Source organism: Sebastes umbrosus, chromosome 11 (assembly GCF_015220745.1).
Source record: "Sebastes umbrosus isolate fSebUmb1 chromosome 11, fSebUmb1.pri, whole genome shotgun sequence".
Classification (NCBI taxonomy): Eukaryota; Metazoa; Chordata; class Actinopteri; order Perciformes; family Sebastidae; genus Sebastes; species Sebastes umbrosus.
Window position 1 is genome coordinate 32,489,219 of NC_051279.1, and position 17,386 is coordinate 32,506,604.

Below are 17,386 nucleotides of genomic sequence, written 5' to 3' on the forward strand. Positions count from 1 at the left end.
ATGAAAAAAAGTGGAAATATTTTGAGAATAAAGTCAGAAGTTTACGAAAAAAAAGTCGTAATATGAGAATAAAGTCATAATTTAACGAGAAATAAAGTTGTCATATAATGATAATAAAGTCAGAAGTTCACGAGAAATAAAGTCGTAATATTATGATAATAAAGTCAGAAGTTTAAGAAATAAAGTCGTAATATGAGAATAAAGTTAGAAGTTTACGAGAAATAAAATTGTCATATGATAATAAAGTCAGAAGTTCAAGAGTAAAAAGTCAAAATATAAAAGTCGTAATATTATGAGAATTGAGTCAGAAGTTTACGAGAAATAAAGTCAAAATATGTTAATAAAGTCAGAAGTTTACGAAGAAAAGGCGTAATATTATGAGATTAAAGTCATAACTTTACGAGAAATAAAATCGTAATATTATGATAATAAAGTCAGAAGTTTACGGAAAAATAGTCGTAATATTATGAGAAGAAAGTTAGAAGTTTACGAGAAATAAAGTCAAAATATTATGAGAATGAAGTCAGAAGTTTACGAAAAAAGTCGTATTATGAGAATAAAGTCATAACTTTACGAGAAATAAAGTTGTAATATTATGATAATAAAGACAGAAGTTTACGAGAAATAAAGTCGTAATATGAGAATAAAGTTAGAAGTTTACGAGAAATAAAATTGTCATATTATGATAATAAAGTCAGAAGTTCACGAGAAAAAAAGTGCTAATATTATGAGAATATAGTTGGAAATTCACGAGGACGAAAAGTCGTAATATTACGAGAATAAGGTTAGAAGTTTACGAGAAATAAAGTCGAAATATTATGAGAATTAAGTCAGAAGTTTAAGAAAAAAAGTCGTAATATGAGAATAAAGTTAGAAGTTTACGAGAAATAAAATTGTCATATTATGATAATAAAGTCAGAAGTTCACGAGAAAAAAAGTGCTAATATGAGAATATAGTCAGAAATTTACGAGAAATAAAGTCATAATATCAGAATAAAGTCATAATATTACGAGAATAGTCATAACTTTACGAGAAATAAAGTCATAATATTATGAGAATAAAGTCATAACTTTACGAGAAATAAAGTCGAAATATTACGAGAATAAAGTCAAGTTTACGAAAAAAAAGTGGAAATATTTTGAGAATAAAGTCATAACTTAACGAGAAATAAAGTCGAAATATGAGAGTAAAGTCTGAAGTTTACGAAAAAAAGTCGTAATATTATGAGTATAAAGTCAGGAGTTCACGAGAAAATAAGGTCGTAATACTATGAGAATATAGTCAGAAGTTTATGAGAAATAAAGTCGTAATATTATGAGAATATAGTCAGAAGTTTACGAGAAATAAAGTCAATATTATGAGAATAAAGTTGGAAATTCACGAGGACAAAAAGTCATAATATTACGAGAATAAGGTTAGAAGTTTACGAGAAATAAAGTCGAAATATTATGAGAATGAAGTCAGAAGTTTACGAAAAAAGTCGTATTATTATGAGAATAAAGTCATAACTTTACGAGAAATAAAGTCGTAATATTATGATAATAAAGTCAGAAGTTTACGAGAAATAAAGTCGTAATATGAGAATAAAGAAAGAAGTTTACGAGAAATAAAGTCAAAATATTATGAGAATAGTCAAGTTTACGAAAAGAAAGTCGTAATATTATGATAATAAAGTCAGAAGTTTACGAAAAAAAAGTCGTAATATTATGAGAATAAAGTCATAACTTAACGAAAAATAAAGTTGTCATATTATGATAAAGTCAGAAGTTCACGAGAAAAAAAGTCGTAATATTATGAGAATAAAGTCATAACTTTACGAGAAATAAAGTCGTAATATTATGATAATAAAGTTAGAAGTTCACGGGAAAAAAGTCGTAATATGAGAATAAAGTTAGAAGTTAACGAGAAATAAAGTCGAAATATTATGAGAATGAAGTCAGACGTTTACGAAAAAAGTCATATTATTATGAGAATAAAATCATAACTTTACGAGAAATAAAGTCGTAATATTATGAAAATAAAGTCTGAAGTATACGAGAAAAGAAAGTCGTAATATGAACAATGTCAGAAGTTTACGAGAAAAAAAAGTCGTAATATTATGAGAATAAAGCTAGAAGTTTACGAGAAAAAAAGTCGTAATATGAGAATAAAGTCAGAAGTTTACGAGAAATAAAGTTGTCATATTATGATAATAGGTCAGAAGTTTACGAGAGAAAAAAATCATATGAGAATAAAGTCAGAAGTTCACAAGAAAAAAAGTTGAAATATGAGAATAAAGTCAGAGGTTTACGATAAATAAAGTCGTAATATTATGATAATAAAGTCAGAAGTTTCCGTGGATAAAGTCCAAAGTATACGAGAAATAAAGTCGTAATATGAACAATGTCAGAAGTTTACGAGAAAAAAAAGTGGAAATATTATGAGAATAAAGTCAAGTTTAGTGGAAATATTTTGAGAATAAAGTCATAACTTTACGATAAATAAAGTCGAAATATTATGAGAATAAAGTCAGAAGTTTACGAAAAAAAAGTCGTAATATTATGAGAATAAAGCTAGAAGTTTACGAGAAAAAAAGTCGTAATATGAGAATAAAGTCAGAAGTTTACGAGAATTAAAGTTGTCATATTATGAGAATAAAGTCAGAACTTTACGATTAATAAAGTCGTAATATGAGAATAAAGTCAGACGTTTACGAGAAAAAAAGTTGTGTTATGAGAATAGAGTCAGAGGTTTGCGAGAAAAAAAGTCGTAATTTTGTGAGAATAGTCAGAAGTTTACGAGAAAAAAAGTCGTATTATGAAAATAAAGTCAGAAGTTTACGAGAAATAAAGTCGTAATATTATGAGAATAAAGTTGGAAATTCACGAGGACAAAAAGTCATAATATTACGAGAATAAGGTTAGAAGTTTACGAGAAATAAAGTCGAAATATTATGAGAATGAAGTCAGAAGTTTACGAAAAAAGTCGTATTATTATGAGAATAAAGTCATAACTTAACGAAAAATAAAGTTGTCATATTATGATAAAGTCAGAAGTTCACGAGAAAAAAAGTCGTAATATTATGAGAATAAAGTCATAACTTTACGAGAAATAAAGTCGTAATATTATGATAATAAAGTTAGAAGTTCACGGGAAAAAAGTCGTAATATGAGAATAAAGTTAGAAGTTAACGAGAAATAAAGTCGAAATATTATGAGAATGAAGTCAGACGTTTACGAAAAAAGTCATATTATTATGAGAATAAAATCATAACTTTACGAGAAATAAAGTCGTAATATTATGAAAATAAAGTCTGAAGTATACGAGAAAAGAAAGTCGTAATATGAACAATGTCAGAAGTTTACGAGAAAAAAAAGTCGTAATATTATGAGAATAAAGCTAGAAGTTTACGAGAAAAAAGTCGTAATATGAGAATAAAGTCAGAAGTTTACGAGAAATAAAGTTGTCATATTATGATAATAGGTCAGAAGTTTACGAGAAAAAAAAATCATATGAGAATAAAGTCAGAAGTTCACAAGAAAAAAAGTTGAAATATGAGAATAAAGTCAGAGGTTTACGATAAATAAAGTCGTAATATTATGATAATAAAGTCAGAAGTTTCCGTGGATAAAGTCCAAAGTATATGAGAAATAAAGTCGTAATATGAACAATGTCAGAAGTTTACGAGAAAAAAAAGTGGAAATATTATGAGAATAAAGTCAAGTTTAGTGGAAATATTTTGAGAATAAAGTCATAACTTTACGATAAATAAAGTCGAAATATTATGAGAATAAAGTCAGAAGTTTACGAAAAAAAAGTCGTAATATTATGAGAATAAAGCTAGAAGTTTACGAGAAAAAAAGTCGTAATATGAGAATAAAGTCAGAAGTTTACGAGAATTAAAGTTGTCATATTATGAGAATAAAGTCAGAACTTTACGATTAATAAAGTCGTAATATGAGAATAAAGTCAGACGTTTACGAGAAAAAAAGTTGTGTTATGAGAATAGAGTCAGAGGTTTGCGAGAAAAAAAGTCGTAATTTTGTGAGAATAGTCAGAAGTTTACGAGAAAAAAAGTCGTATTATGAGAATAAAGTCAGAAGTTTACGAGAAATAAAGTCGTAATATTATGAGAATAAAGTCAGACGTTTACGAGAAAAAAAGTTGTTTTGTGAGAATAGTCAGAGGTTTACAAGAAAAAAAAGTCGGAATTTTATGAGAATGAAGTCAGAAGTTAACGAGAAAAAAAAGTCGTAATATGAGAATATAGTCAGAAGTTTACGAGAAATAAAGTCGTAATATTATGAGAATAAAGTTGGAAATTCACGAGGACAAAAAGTCATAATATTACGAGAATAAGGTTAGAAGTTTACGAGAAATAAAGTCGAAATATTATGAGAATGAAGTCAGAAGTTTACGAAAAAAGTCGTATTATTATGAGAATAAAGTCATAACTTTACGAGAAATAAAGTCGTAATATTATGATAATAAAGTCAGAAGTTTACGAGAAATGAAGTCGTAATATGAAAATAAAGATAGAAGTTTACGAGAAAAAAGTCGTAATATGAGAATAAAGTCATAACTTAACGAAAAATAAAGTTGTCATATGATAAAGTCAGAAGTTCACGAGAAAAAAAGTCGTAATATTATGAGAATAAAGTCATAACTTTATGAGAAATAAAGTCGTAATATTATGATAATAAAGTCAGAAGTTTACGGGAAAAAAGTCGTAATATGAGAATAAAGTTAGAAGTTTACGAGAAATAAAGTCGAAATATTATGAGAATGAAGTCAGACGTTTACGAAAAAAGTCATATTATTATGAGAATAAAGTCATAACTTTACGAGAAATAAAGTCGTAATATTATGAAAATAAAGTCTGAAGTATACGAGAAAAAAAAGTCGTAATATGAACAATGTCAGAAGTTTACGAGAAAAAAAAGTCGTAATATGAGAAAAAGCTAGAAGTTTACGAGAAAAAAAGTCGTAATATGAGAATAAAGTCAGAAGTTTACGAGAAATAAAGTTGTCATATTATGATAATAGGTCAGAAGTTTACAAGAAAAAAAATCATATGAGAATAAAGTCAGAAGTTCACAAGAAAAAAAGTTGAAATATGAGAATAAAGTCAGAGGTTTACGATAAATAAAGTCGTAATATTATGATAATAAAGTCAGAAGTTTCCGTGGATAAAGTCCAAAGTATACGAGAAAAAGGTCGTAATATGAACAATGTCAGAGGTTTACGAGAAAAAAAAGTCGTAATATGAGAAGAAAGTCAGAAGTTTACGAGAAAAAAAAGTCGGAATATGAGAATAAAGTCAGAAGTTTATTAGAAATAAAGTTGTCATATTATGATAATAGTCAGAAGTTTACGGGACAAAAAAGTCGTAATATGAGAATAAAGTCAGAAGTTTACGAGAAACAAAGTCGTAATATGATAATAAAGTTGAAGTTTACAAGAAAATAAAGTCGTAATATTATGAGAATAAAGTCAGACGTTTATGAGAAATAAAGTCGTAATATGAGAATAAAGTCTGAAGTATACGAGAAAAAAAAGTCGTAATATGAACAATGTCAGAAGTTTACCAGAAAAAAAAGTCGTAATATTATGATAATAAAGTCAGAAGTTTCCATGGATAAAGTCCAAAGTATACGAGAAAAAAGTCGTAATATGAACAATGACAGAGGTTTACGAGAAAAAAAAGTCGTAATATGAGAATAAAGTCAGAAGTTTACGAGAAATAAAGTCGTAATATTATGAGAATAAAGTCAGACGTTTACGAGAAAAAAAGTTGTTTTGTGAGAATAGTCAGAGGTTTACAAGAAAAAAAAGTCGGAATTTTATGAGAATGAAGTCAGAAGTTAACGAGAAAAAAAAGTCGTAATATGAGAATATAGTCAGAAGTTTACGAGAAATAAAGTCGTAATATTATGAGAATAAAGTTGGAAATTCACGAGGACAAAAAGTCATAATATTACGAGAATAAGGTTAGAAGTTTACGAGAAATAAAGTCGAAATATTATGAGAATGAAGTCAGAAGTTTACGAAAAAAGTCGTATTATTATGAGAATAAAGTCATAACTTTACGAGAAATAAAGTCGTAATATTATGATAATAAAGTCAGAAGTTTACGAGAAATGAAGTCGTAATATGAAAATAAAGATAGAAGTTTACGAGAAAAAAGTCGTAATATGAGAATAAAGTCATAACTTAACGAAAAATAAAGTTGTCATATGATAAAGTCAGAAGTTCACGAGAAAAAAAGTCGTAATATTATGAGAATAAAGTCATAACTTTATGAGAAATAAAGTCGTAATATTATGATAATAAAGTCAGAAGTTTACGGGAAAAAAGTCGTAATATGAGAATAAAGTTAGAAGTTTACGAGAAATAAAGTCGAAATATTATGAGAATGAAGTCAGACGTTTACGAAAAAAGTCATATTATTATGAGAATAAAGTCATAACTTTACGAGAAATAAAGTCGTAATATTATGAAAATAAAGTCTGAAGTATACGAGAAAAAAAAGTCGTAATATGAACAATGTCAGAAGTTTACGAGAAAAAAAAGTCGTAATATGAGAAAAAGCTAGAAGTTTACGAGAAAAAAAGTCGTAATATGAGAATAAAGTCAGAAGTTTACGAGAAATAAAGTTGTCATATTATGATAATAGGTCAGAAGTTTACAAGAAAAAAAATCATATGAGAATAAAGTCAGAAGTTCACAAGAAAAAAAGTTGAAATATGAGAATAAAGTCAGAGGTTTACGATAAATAAAGTCGTAATATTATGATAATAAAGTCAGAAGTTTCCGTGGATAAAGTCCAAAGTATACGAGAAAAAGGTCGTAATATGAACAATGTCAGAGGTTTACGAGAAAAAAAAGTCGTAATATGAGAAGAAAGTCAGAAGTTTACGAGAAAAAAAAGTCGGAATATGAGAATAAAGTCAGAAGTTTATTAGAAATAAAGTTGTCATATTATGATAATAGTCAGAAGTTTACGGGACAAAAAAGTCGTAATATGAGAATAAAGTCAGAAGTTTACGAGAAACAAAGTCGTAATATGATAATAAAGTTGAAGTTTACAAGAAAATAAAGTCGTAATATTATGAGAATAAAGTCAGACGTTTATGAGAAATAAAGTCGTAATATGAGAATAAAGTCTGAAGTATACGAGAAAAAAAAGTCGTAATATGAACAATGTCAGAAGTTTACCAGAAAAAAAAGTCGTAATATTATGATAATAAAGTCAGAAGTTTCCGTGGATAAAGTCCAAAGTATACGAGAAAAAAGTCGTAATATGAACAATGACAGAGGTTTACGAGAAAAAAAAGTCGTAATATGAGAATAAAGTCAGAAGTTTACGAGAAAAAAAAGTCGTGATATGAGAAGAAAGTCTGAAGTTTACGAGAAACAAAGTCGTAATATGATAATGAAGTCGAAGTTTACAAGAAAATAAAGTCGTAATATGAGAATAAAGTCTGAAGTATACGAGAAAAAAAAGTCGTAATATGAACAATGTCAGAAGTTTACGAGAAAAAAAAGTGGAAATATTATGAGAATAAAGTAAAGTTTACAAAAAAAGTGGAAATATTTTGAGAATAAAGTCATAACTTTACGATAAATAAAGTCGAAATATTATGAGAATAAAGTCAGAAGTTTACGAAAAAAAAGTCGTAATATTATGAGAATAAAGCTAGAAGTTTATGAGAAAAAAAGTCGTAATATGAGAATAAAGTCAGAAGTTTACGAGAATTAAAGTTGTCATATTATGATAATAGGTCAGAAGTTTACGAGAAAAAAAAATCATGAGAATAAAGTCAGAAGTTCACAAGAAAAAAAGTTGTAATATTATGAGAATAAAGTCAGAAGTTTACGATTAATAAAGTCGTAATATTATGAGAATAAAGTCAGACGTTTACGAGAAAAAAAGTTGTGTTATGAGAATAGTCAGAGGTTTGCGAGAAAAAAAGTCGTAATTTTGTGAGAATAGTCAGAAGTTTACGAGAAAAAAAGTCGTATGAGAATAAAGTCAGAAGTTTACGAGAAATAAAGTCGTAATATTATGAGAATAAAGTCAGGCGTTTACGAGAAAAAAAGTTGTTTTGTGAGAATAGTCAGAGGTTTACGAGAAAAAAAAGTCGGAATTTTATGAGAATGAAGTCAGAAGTTTACGAGAAAAAAAGTCGTAATATGAGAATAAAGTCAGAAGTTTATGAGAAAAAAAGTTGTAATATCAGAATAAAGTCAGAAGTTTATGAGAAAAAAAGTTGTAATATTATGAGAATAAAGTCCGAAGTTTACGTGCATAAAGTCCGAAGTATACGAGAAAAAAGTCGTAATATGAACAATATCAGAAGTTTATCAGAAAAAAAAGTCGTAATATGAGAATAAAGTCAGAAGTTTATGAGAAATAAAGTTGTCATATTATGATAATAAAGTCAGAAGTTTACGAGAAATAAAGTCGTAATATTATGATAATAAAGTCAGAAGTTTACGGAAAAAAGTCGTAATATGAGAATAAAGTTAGAAGTTTACGAGAAATAAAGTCGAAATATTATGAGAATGAAGTCAGACATTTACGAGAAATAAAGTCGTAATATGAGAATAAAGTTAGAAGTTTACGAGAAATAAAATTGTCATATTATGATAATAAAGTCAGAAGTTCAAGAGTAAAAAGTCAAAATATAAAAGTCGTAATATTATGAGAATTGAGTCAGAAGTTCACAAGAAAAAAAGTTGAAATATATGAGAATAAAGTCAGAGGTTTACGATAAATAAAGTCGTAATATTATGATAATAAAGTCAGAAGTTTCCGTGGATAAAGTCCAAAGTATACGAGAAAAAGGTCGTAATATGAACAATGTCAGAGGTTTACGAGAAAAAAAAGTCGTAATATGAGAAGAAAGTCAGAAGTTTACGAGAAAAAAAAGTCGGAATATGAGAATAAAGTCAGAAGTTTATTAGAAATAAAGTTGTCATATTATGATAATAGTCAGAAGTTTACGGGACAAAAAAGTCGTAATATGAGAATAAAGTCAGAAGTTTACGAGAAACAAAGTCGTAATATGATAATAAAGTTGAAGTTTACAAGAAAATAAAGTCGTAATATTATGAGAATAAAGTCAGACGTTTATGAGAAATAAAGTCGTAATATGAGAATAAAGTCTGAAGTATACGAGAAAAAAAAGTCGTAATATGAACAATGTCAGAAGTTTACCAGAAAAAAAAGTCGTAATATTATGATAATAAAGTCAGAAGTTTCCGTGGATAAAGTCCAAAGTATACGAGAAAAAAGTCGTAATATGAACAATGACAGAGGTTTACGAGAAAAAAAAGTCGTAATATGAGAATAAAGTCAGAAGTTTACGAGAAAAAAAAGTCGTATTATGAGAATAAAGTCATAACTTTACGAGAAAAAAAGTCATAACTTTACGAGAAAAAAAGTCATAACTTTACGAGAAATAAAGTCATAACTTTACGAGAAAAAAAGTCGTAATATTATGATAATAAAGTAAGACGTTTATGAGAAATAAAGTCGTAATATGAGAATAAAGTCAGAAGTTTACGAGAAAAAAGTCGTAATATGATAATAAAGTCAGACGTTTACGAGAAATAAAGTCGTAATATGAGAATAAAGTCAGAAGTTTACGAGAAAAAAGTCGTAATATGATAATAAAGTCAGACGTTTACGAGAAATAAAGTCGTAATATGAGAATAAAGTCAGAAGTTTATTAGAAAAAAAGTCGTAATATGAGAATAAAGTCAGGAGTTCACGAGAAAATAAGATCGTAATACAATGAGAAAATAGTCAGAAGTTTACGAGAAATAAATTTGTCATATTATGGTAATAAAGTCAGAAGTTCACGAAAAAAAAGTACTAATATGAGAATAAAGTCAGAAATTCACGAGAAAAAAAGTTGTGTTGTGAGAATAGAGTCAGAGGTTTACGAGAAAAAAAAGTCGTAATTTTAAGAAAATGAAGTCAGAAGTTTACGAGAACAAAAATTAGTAATATGAGGATAAAGTCAGAAGTTTGAGAAAAAAGTTGTAATATGAGAATAAAGTCAGAAGTTTATGAGAAAGTCGTAAGATTATGATAATAAAGTCAGAAGTTTACGTGCATAAAGTCAGAAGTATACGAGAAAAAAGTCGTAATATGAACAATGTCAGAGGTTTACGAGAAAAAAAAGTCGTAATATGAGAATAAAGTCAGAAGTTTACGAGAAAAAAAATCGTAATATGAGAATAAAGTCAGAAGTTTATGAGAAATAAAGTTGTCATATTATGATAATAAAGTCAGAAGTTTACGAGAAAAAGTCGTAATATTTTGAGAAATAAGTCAGAGGTTTATTAGAAAAAAAAGTCGTAATATGAGAATAAAGTCAGACGTTTACGAGAAAAAAAAGTTGTAATTTTATGAGAATAAAGTCAGAAGTTTACTAGAAAAAAAGTCGTAATGTGATAATAAAGTCAGAAGTTTATGAGATAAAAAGTCGTAATATTATGAGAATAAAGTCAGAAGTTTACGTGAATAAAGTCAGAAGTATACGAGAAAAAAAAGTCGTAATATTATGAGAATAAAGTCAGAAGTTTATGAGGAAAAAAAGTCGTATGAGTATAAAGTCAGAAGTTTACGAGAAATAAAGTCGTAATATGAGAATAAAGTCCGAAGTATACGAGAAAAAAAAGTCGTACTATGAACAATGTCAGAAGTTTACGAGAAAAAAGTCTTAATATTATGATAATAAAGTCAGAAGTCTACGAGAAAAAAAAATAATAATATGAGAATAAAGTCAGAAGTTCACAAGAAAAAAAGTTATAATATTATGAGAATAAAGTCAGAAGTTTACGATAAAAAAAGTCGTAATATTATGAGAATAAAGTCAGACGTTTACGAGAAAAAAAATTGTGTTATGAGAATAGAGTCAGAGATTTGCGAGAAATAAAGTGGAAATATGAGAATGAAGTCAGAAGTTTACAAAAAAAGTCGTATTATTATGAGAATAAAGTCAGAAGTTTAAGAAAAAAAAGTCGTAATATGAGAATAAAGTCATAACTTTACAAGAAATAAACTCATATGAGAATAAAGTCATAACTTTATGAGAAATAAAGTCGAAATATTACGAGAATAAAGTCTGAAGTTTAGGAAAAAAAAGTCGTAAGATTATGATAAAGTCAGAAGTTTACGAAAAAAAGTCGTAATATGAGAATAAAGTCATAGCTTAACGAGAAATAAAGTTGAGAATAAAGTCAGGAGTTCACGAGAAAATAAGGTCGTAACACTATGAGAATATAGTCAGAAGTTTACGAGAAATAAAGTCGTAATATGAGAATAAAGTTGGAAATTCACGAGGACAAAAAGTCGTAATATTACGAGAATAAGGTTAGAAGTTTACGAGAAATAAAGTCGAAATATTATGAGAATGAAGTCAGAAGTTTACGAAAAAAAAGTCGTATTATTATGAGAATAAAGTCATAACTTTACGAGAAATAAAGTCGTATTATGATAATAAAGTCAGAAGTTTACGAGAAATAAAGTCGTAATATGAGAATAAAGATAGAAGTTTACGAGAAATAAAGTCAAAATATTATGAGAATAGAGTCAAGTTTATGAAAAGAAAGTCATAATATTATGATAATAAAGTCAGAAGTTTACGAAAAAAAAGTCATAATATTATGAGAATAAAGTCATAATATGAGAATAAAGTCAGACTTTACGAGAAATAAAGTCAAAATATGAGAATAGAGTCAAGTTTACGAAAAGAAAGTCGTAATATGTGAATAAAGTCAGAAGTTTACGAAACAAAATCGTAATATGAGAATAAAGTCATAACTTAACGAAAAATAAAGTTGTCATATTATGATAATAAAGTCAGAAATTTACGGGAAAACAGTCGTAATATTATAAGAATGAAGTCAGACGTTTACGAAAAAAGTCATATTATTATGAGAATAAAGTCAGAAGTTTACGAGAAATAAAGTCGTAATATGAGAATAAAGTTAGAAGTTTACGAGAAATAAAATTGTCATATTATGATAATAAAGTCAGAAGTTCACGAGAAAAAAAGTGCTAATATGAGAATATAGTCAGAAGTTTACGAGAAATGAAGTCATATGAGAATAAAGTCATAATATTATGAGAATGAAGTCAAGTTTACAAAAAAAGTGGAAATATTATGAGAATGAAGTCAGAAGTTTACGAGAAATAAAGTCGTAATATGAGAATAAAGTCAGAAGTTTACGAGAAAAAAGTCGTAATATGATAATAAAGTCAGGAGTTCACGAGAAAATAAGATCATAATACTATGAGAAAATAGTCAGAAGTTTACGATAAATAAAGTCGTAATATTATGAGAATAAAGTCAGAAGTTTACAAGAAAATAAAGTCGTAATACTATGAGAATATAGTCAGAAGTTTACGAGAAAAAAAAATAATAATATGAGAATAAAGTCAGAAGTTCACAAGAAAAAAAGTTGTAATATTATGAGAATAAAGTCAGAAGTTTACGATAAAAAAAGTCGTAATATTATGAGAATAAAGTCAGACGTTTACGAGAAAAAAAAATAATAATATGAGAATAAAGTCAGAAGTTCACAAGAAAAAAAGTTGTAATATTATGAGAATAAAGTCAGAAGTTTACGATAAAAAAAGTCGTAATATTATGAGAATAAAGTCAGACGTTTACGAGAAAAAAAGTTGTGTTATGAGAATAGAGTCAGAGATTTGCGAGAAATAAAGTGGAAATATGAGAATGAAGTCAGAAGTTTACAAAAAAAGTCGTATTATTATGAGAATAAAGTCAGAAGTTTAAGAAAAAAAAGTCGTAATATGAGAATAAAGTCATAACTTTACAAGAAATAAACTCATATGAGAATAAAGTCATAACTTTATGAGAAATAAAGTCGAAATATTACGAGAATAAAGTCTGAAGTTTAGGAAAAAAAAGTCGTAAGATTATGATAAAGTCAGAAGTTTACGAAAAAAAGTCGTAATATGAGAATAAAGTCATAGCTTAACGAGAAATAAAGTTGAGAATAAAGTCAGGAGTTCACGAGAAAATAAGGTCGTAACACTATGAGAATATAGTCAGAAGTTTACGAGAAATAAAGTCGTAATATGAGAATAAAGTTGGAAATTCACGAGGACAAAAAGTCGTAATATTACGAGAATAAGGTTAGAAGTTTACGAGAAATAAAGTCGAAATATTATGAGAATGAAGTCAGAAGTTTACGAAAAAAAAGTCGTATTATTATGAGAATAAAGTCATAACTTTACGAGAAATAAAGTCGTATTATGATAATAAAGTCAGAAGTTTACGAGAAATAAAGTCGTAATATGAGAATAAAGATAGAAGTTTACGAGAAATAAAGTCAAAATATTATGAGAATAGAGTCAAGTTTATGAAAAGAAAGTCATAATATTATGATAATAAAGTCAGAAGTTTACGAAAAAAAAGTCATAATATTATGAGAATAAAGTCATAATATGAGAATAAAGTCAGACTTTACGAGAAATAAAGTCAAAATATGAGAATAGAGTCAAGTTTACGAAAAGAAAGTCGTAATATGTGAATAAAGTCAGAAGTTTACGAAACAAAATCGTAATATGAGAATAAAGTCATAACTTAACGAAAAATAAAGTTGTCATATTATGATAATAAAGTCAGAAATTTACGGGAAAACAGTCGTAATATTATAAGAATGAAGTCAGACGTTTACGAAAAAAGTCATATTATTATGAGAATAAAGTCAGAAGTTTACGAGAAAAAAAATTGTCATATTATGATAATAAAGTCAGAAGTTCACGAGAAAAAAAGTGCTAATATGAGAATATAGTCAGAAGTTTACGAGAAATGAAGTCATATGAGAATAAAGTCATAATATTATGAGAATGAAGTCAAGTTTACAAAAAAAGTGGAAATATTATGAGAATGAAGTCAGAAGTTTACGAGAAATAAAGTCGTAATATGAGAATAAAGTCAGAAGTTTACGAGAAAAAAGTCGTAATATGATAATAAAGTCAGGAGTTCACGAGAAAATAAGATCATAATACTATGAGAAAATAGTCAGAAGTTTACGATAAATAAAGTCGTAATATTATGAGAATAAAGTCAGAAGTTTACAAGAAAATAAAGTCGTAATACTATGAGAATATAGTCAGAAGTTTACGAGAAATAAAGTCGAAATATTATGAGAATGAAGTCAGAAGTTTACGAAAAAAAAGTTGTATTATGAGAATAAAGTCATAACTTTACGAGAAATAAAGTCATAACTTTACGTGAAAAAAAGTCGTAATATTATGATAATAAAGTAAGACGTTTACGAGAAATAAAGTCGTAATATGGGAATAAAGTCAGAAGTTTACGAGAAAAGTCGTAATATGATATTAAAGTCAGAAGTTTACGGAAAAAAAGTCGTAATATGAGAATAAAGTTAGAAGTTTACGAGAAATAAAGTCGAAATATTATGAGAATAAAGTGAAGTTTACAAGAAATAAAGTCATATGAGAATAAAGTCATAATATTATGAGAATAAAGTCATAACTTTACGAGAAATAAAAGTCATAATATTATGAGAATAAATTTGGAAGTTTACAAGGAGAAAAAGTCGTAATATTACGAGAATAAAGTCAGACGTTTACCAGAAATGAAGTCGTAATATGAGAATAAAGTCAGAAGTTTACGAAAAAAAAGTCGTAATATTATGAGAATAAAGTCAGAAGTTTACGAAAAAAAAGTCGTAATATGAGAATAAAGTCATAACTTAACGAGAAATAAAGTTGTCATATTATGATAATAAAGTCAGTTCACGAGAAAATAAGATCGTAATACTATGAGAAAATAGTCAGAAGTTTACGAGAAATAAAGTCGTAATATTATGAGAATAAAGTCAGAAGTTTACGAGAAAAAAGTCGTAATATGATAATAAAGTCAGGAGTTCACGAGAAAATAAGATCGTAATACTATGAGAAAATAGTCAGAAGTTTACGATAAATAAAGTCGTAATATTATGAGAATAAAGTCAGAAGTTTACAAGAAAATAAAGTCGTAATACTATGAGAATATAGTCAGAAGTTTACGAGAAATAAAGTCGAAATATTATGAGAATGAAGTCAGAAGTTTACGAAAAAAAAGTTGTATTATGAGAATAAAGTCATAACTTTACGAGAAATAAAGTCATAACTTTACGAGAAAAAAAGTCGTAATATTATGATAATAAAGACGTTTACGAGAAATAAAGTCGTAATATGGGAATAAAGTCAGAAGTTTACGAGAAAAGTCGTAATATGATATTAAAGTCAGAAGTTTACGGAAAAAAAGTCGTAATATGAGAATAAAGTTAGAAGTTTACGAGAAATAAAGTCGAAATATTATGAGAATAAAGTCAAGTTTACAAGAAATAAAGTCATATGAGAATAAAGTCATAATATTATGAGAATAAAGTCATAACTTTACGAGAAATAAAAGTCATAATATTATGAGAATAAATTTGGAAGTTTACAAGGAGAAAAAGTCGTAATATTACGAGAATAAAGTCAGACGTTTACCAGAAATGAAGTCGTAATATGAGAATAAAGTCAGAAGTTTACGAAAAAAAAGTCGTAATATTATGAGAATAAAGTCAGAAGTTTACGAAAAAAAAGTCGTAATATGAGAATAAAGTCATAACTTAACGAGAAATAAAGTTGTCATATTATGATAATAAAGTCAGTTCACGAGAAAATAAGATCGTAATACTATGAGAAAATAGTCAGAAGTTTACGAGAAATAAAGTCGTAATATTATGAGAATAAAGTCAGAAGTTTACGAGAAAAAAGTCGTAATATGATAATAAAGTCAGGAGTTCACGAGAAAATAAGATCGTAATACTATGAGAAAATAGTCAGAAGTTTACGATAAATAAAGTCGTAATATTATGAGAATAAAGTCAGAAGTTTACAAGAAAATAAAGTCGTAATACTATGAGAATATAGTCAGAAGTTTACGAGAAATAAAGTCGAAATATTATGAGAATGAAGTCAGAAGTTTACGAAAAAAAAGTTGTATTATGAGAATAAAGTCATAACTTTACGAGAAATAAAGTCCTAACTTTACGAGAAAAAAAGTCGTAATATTATGATAATAAAGACGTTTACGAGAAATAAAGTCGTAATATGGGAATAAAGTCAGAAGTTTACGAGAAAAGTCGTAATATGATATTAAAGTCAGAAGTTTACGGAAAAAAAGTCGTAATATGAGAATAAAGTTAGAAGTTTACGAGAAATAAAGTCGAAATATTATGAGAATAAAGTCAAGTTTACAAGAAATAAAGTCATATGAGAATAAAGTCATAATATTATGAGAATAAAGTCATAACTTTACGAGAAATAAAAGTCATAATATTATGAGAATAAATTTGGAAGTTTACAAGGAGAAAAAGTCGTAATATTACGAGAATAAAGTCAGACGTTTACCAGAAATGAAGTCGTAATATGAGAATAAAGTCAGAAGTTTACGAAAAAAAAGTCGTAATATTATGAGAATAAAGTCAGAAGTTTACGAAAAAAAAGTCGTAATATGAGAATAGTCATAACTTAACGAGAAATAAAGTTGTCATATTATGATAATAAAATCAGTTCACGAAAAAATAAGATCGTAATACTATGAGAAAATAGTCAGAAGTTTACGAGAAATAAAGTCGTAATATTATGAGAATAAAGTCAGAAGTTTACAAGAAAATAAAGTCGTAATACTATGAGAACATAGTCAGAAGTTTACGAGAAAATAAAGTCGTAATATGAGAATAAAGTCAGACGTTTATGAGAAATAAAGTCGTAATATTATGAGAATAAAGTCAGAGGTTTACGAGGAAAAAATGTATTAATATGAGAATAAAGTCAGAAGTTTATGAGAAATAAAGTTGTCATATTATGATAATAAAGTCAGAAGTTTACTAGAAAAAAAGTCGTTATATTAGAATAAAGTCAGACGTTTATGAGAAAAAAAGTCGTAATATTATGAGAATAAAGTCAGAGGTTTACGTGAATAAAGTCAGAAGTATACGAGAAAATAAAGTCGTAATATTATGAGAATAAAGTCAGAAGTTTACGAGAAAATAAAGTCGTAATATGAGAATAAAGTCAGACGTTTATGAGAAATGAAGTCGTAATATTATGAGAATAAAGTCAGAAGTTTACGAGGAAAAAAAGTCGTAATATGAGAATAAAGTCAGAAGTTTACGAGAAATAAAGTCGTAATATTATGAGAATAAAGTCAGAAGTTTACGAGAAATAAAGTCGTAATATTATGAGAATAAAGTCCGAAGTATACGAGAAAAAAAAGTTGTAATATAAACAATGTCAGAAGTTTATGAGAAAAAAAGTCGTAATATTATGAGAATAAAGTCCGAAGTATACGAGAA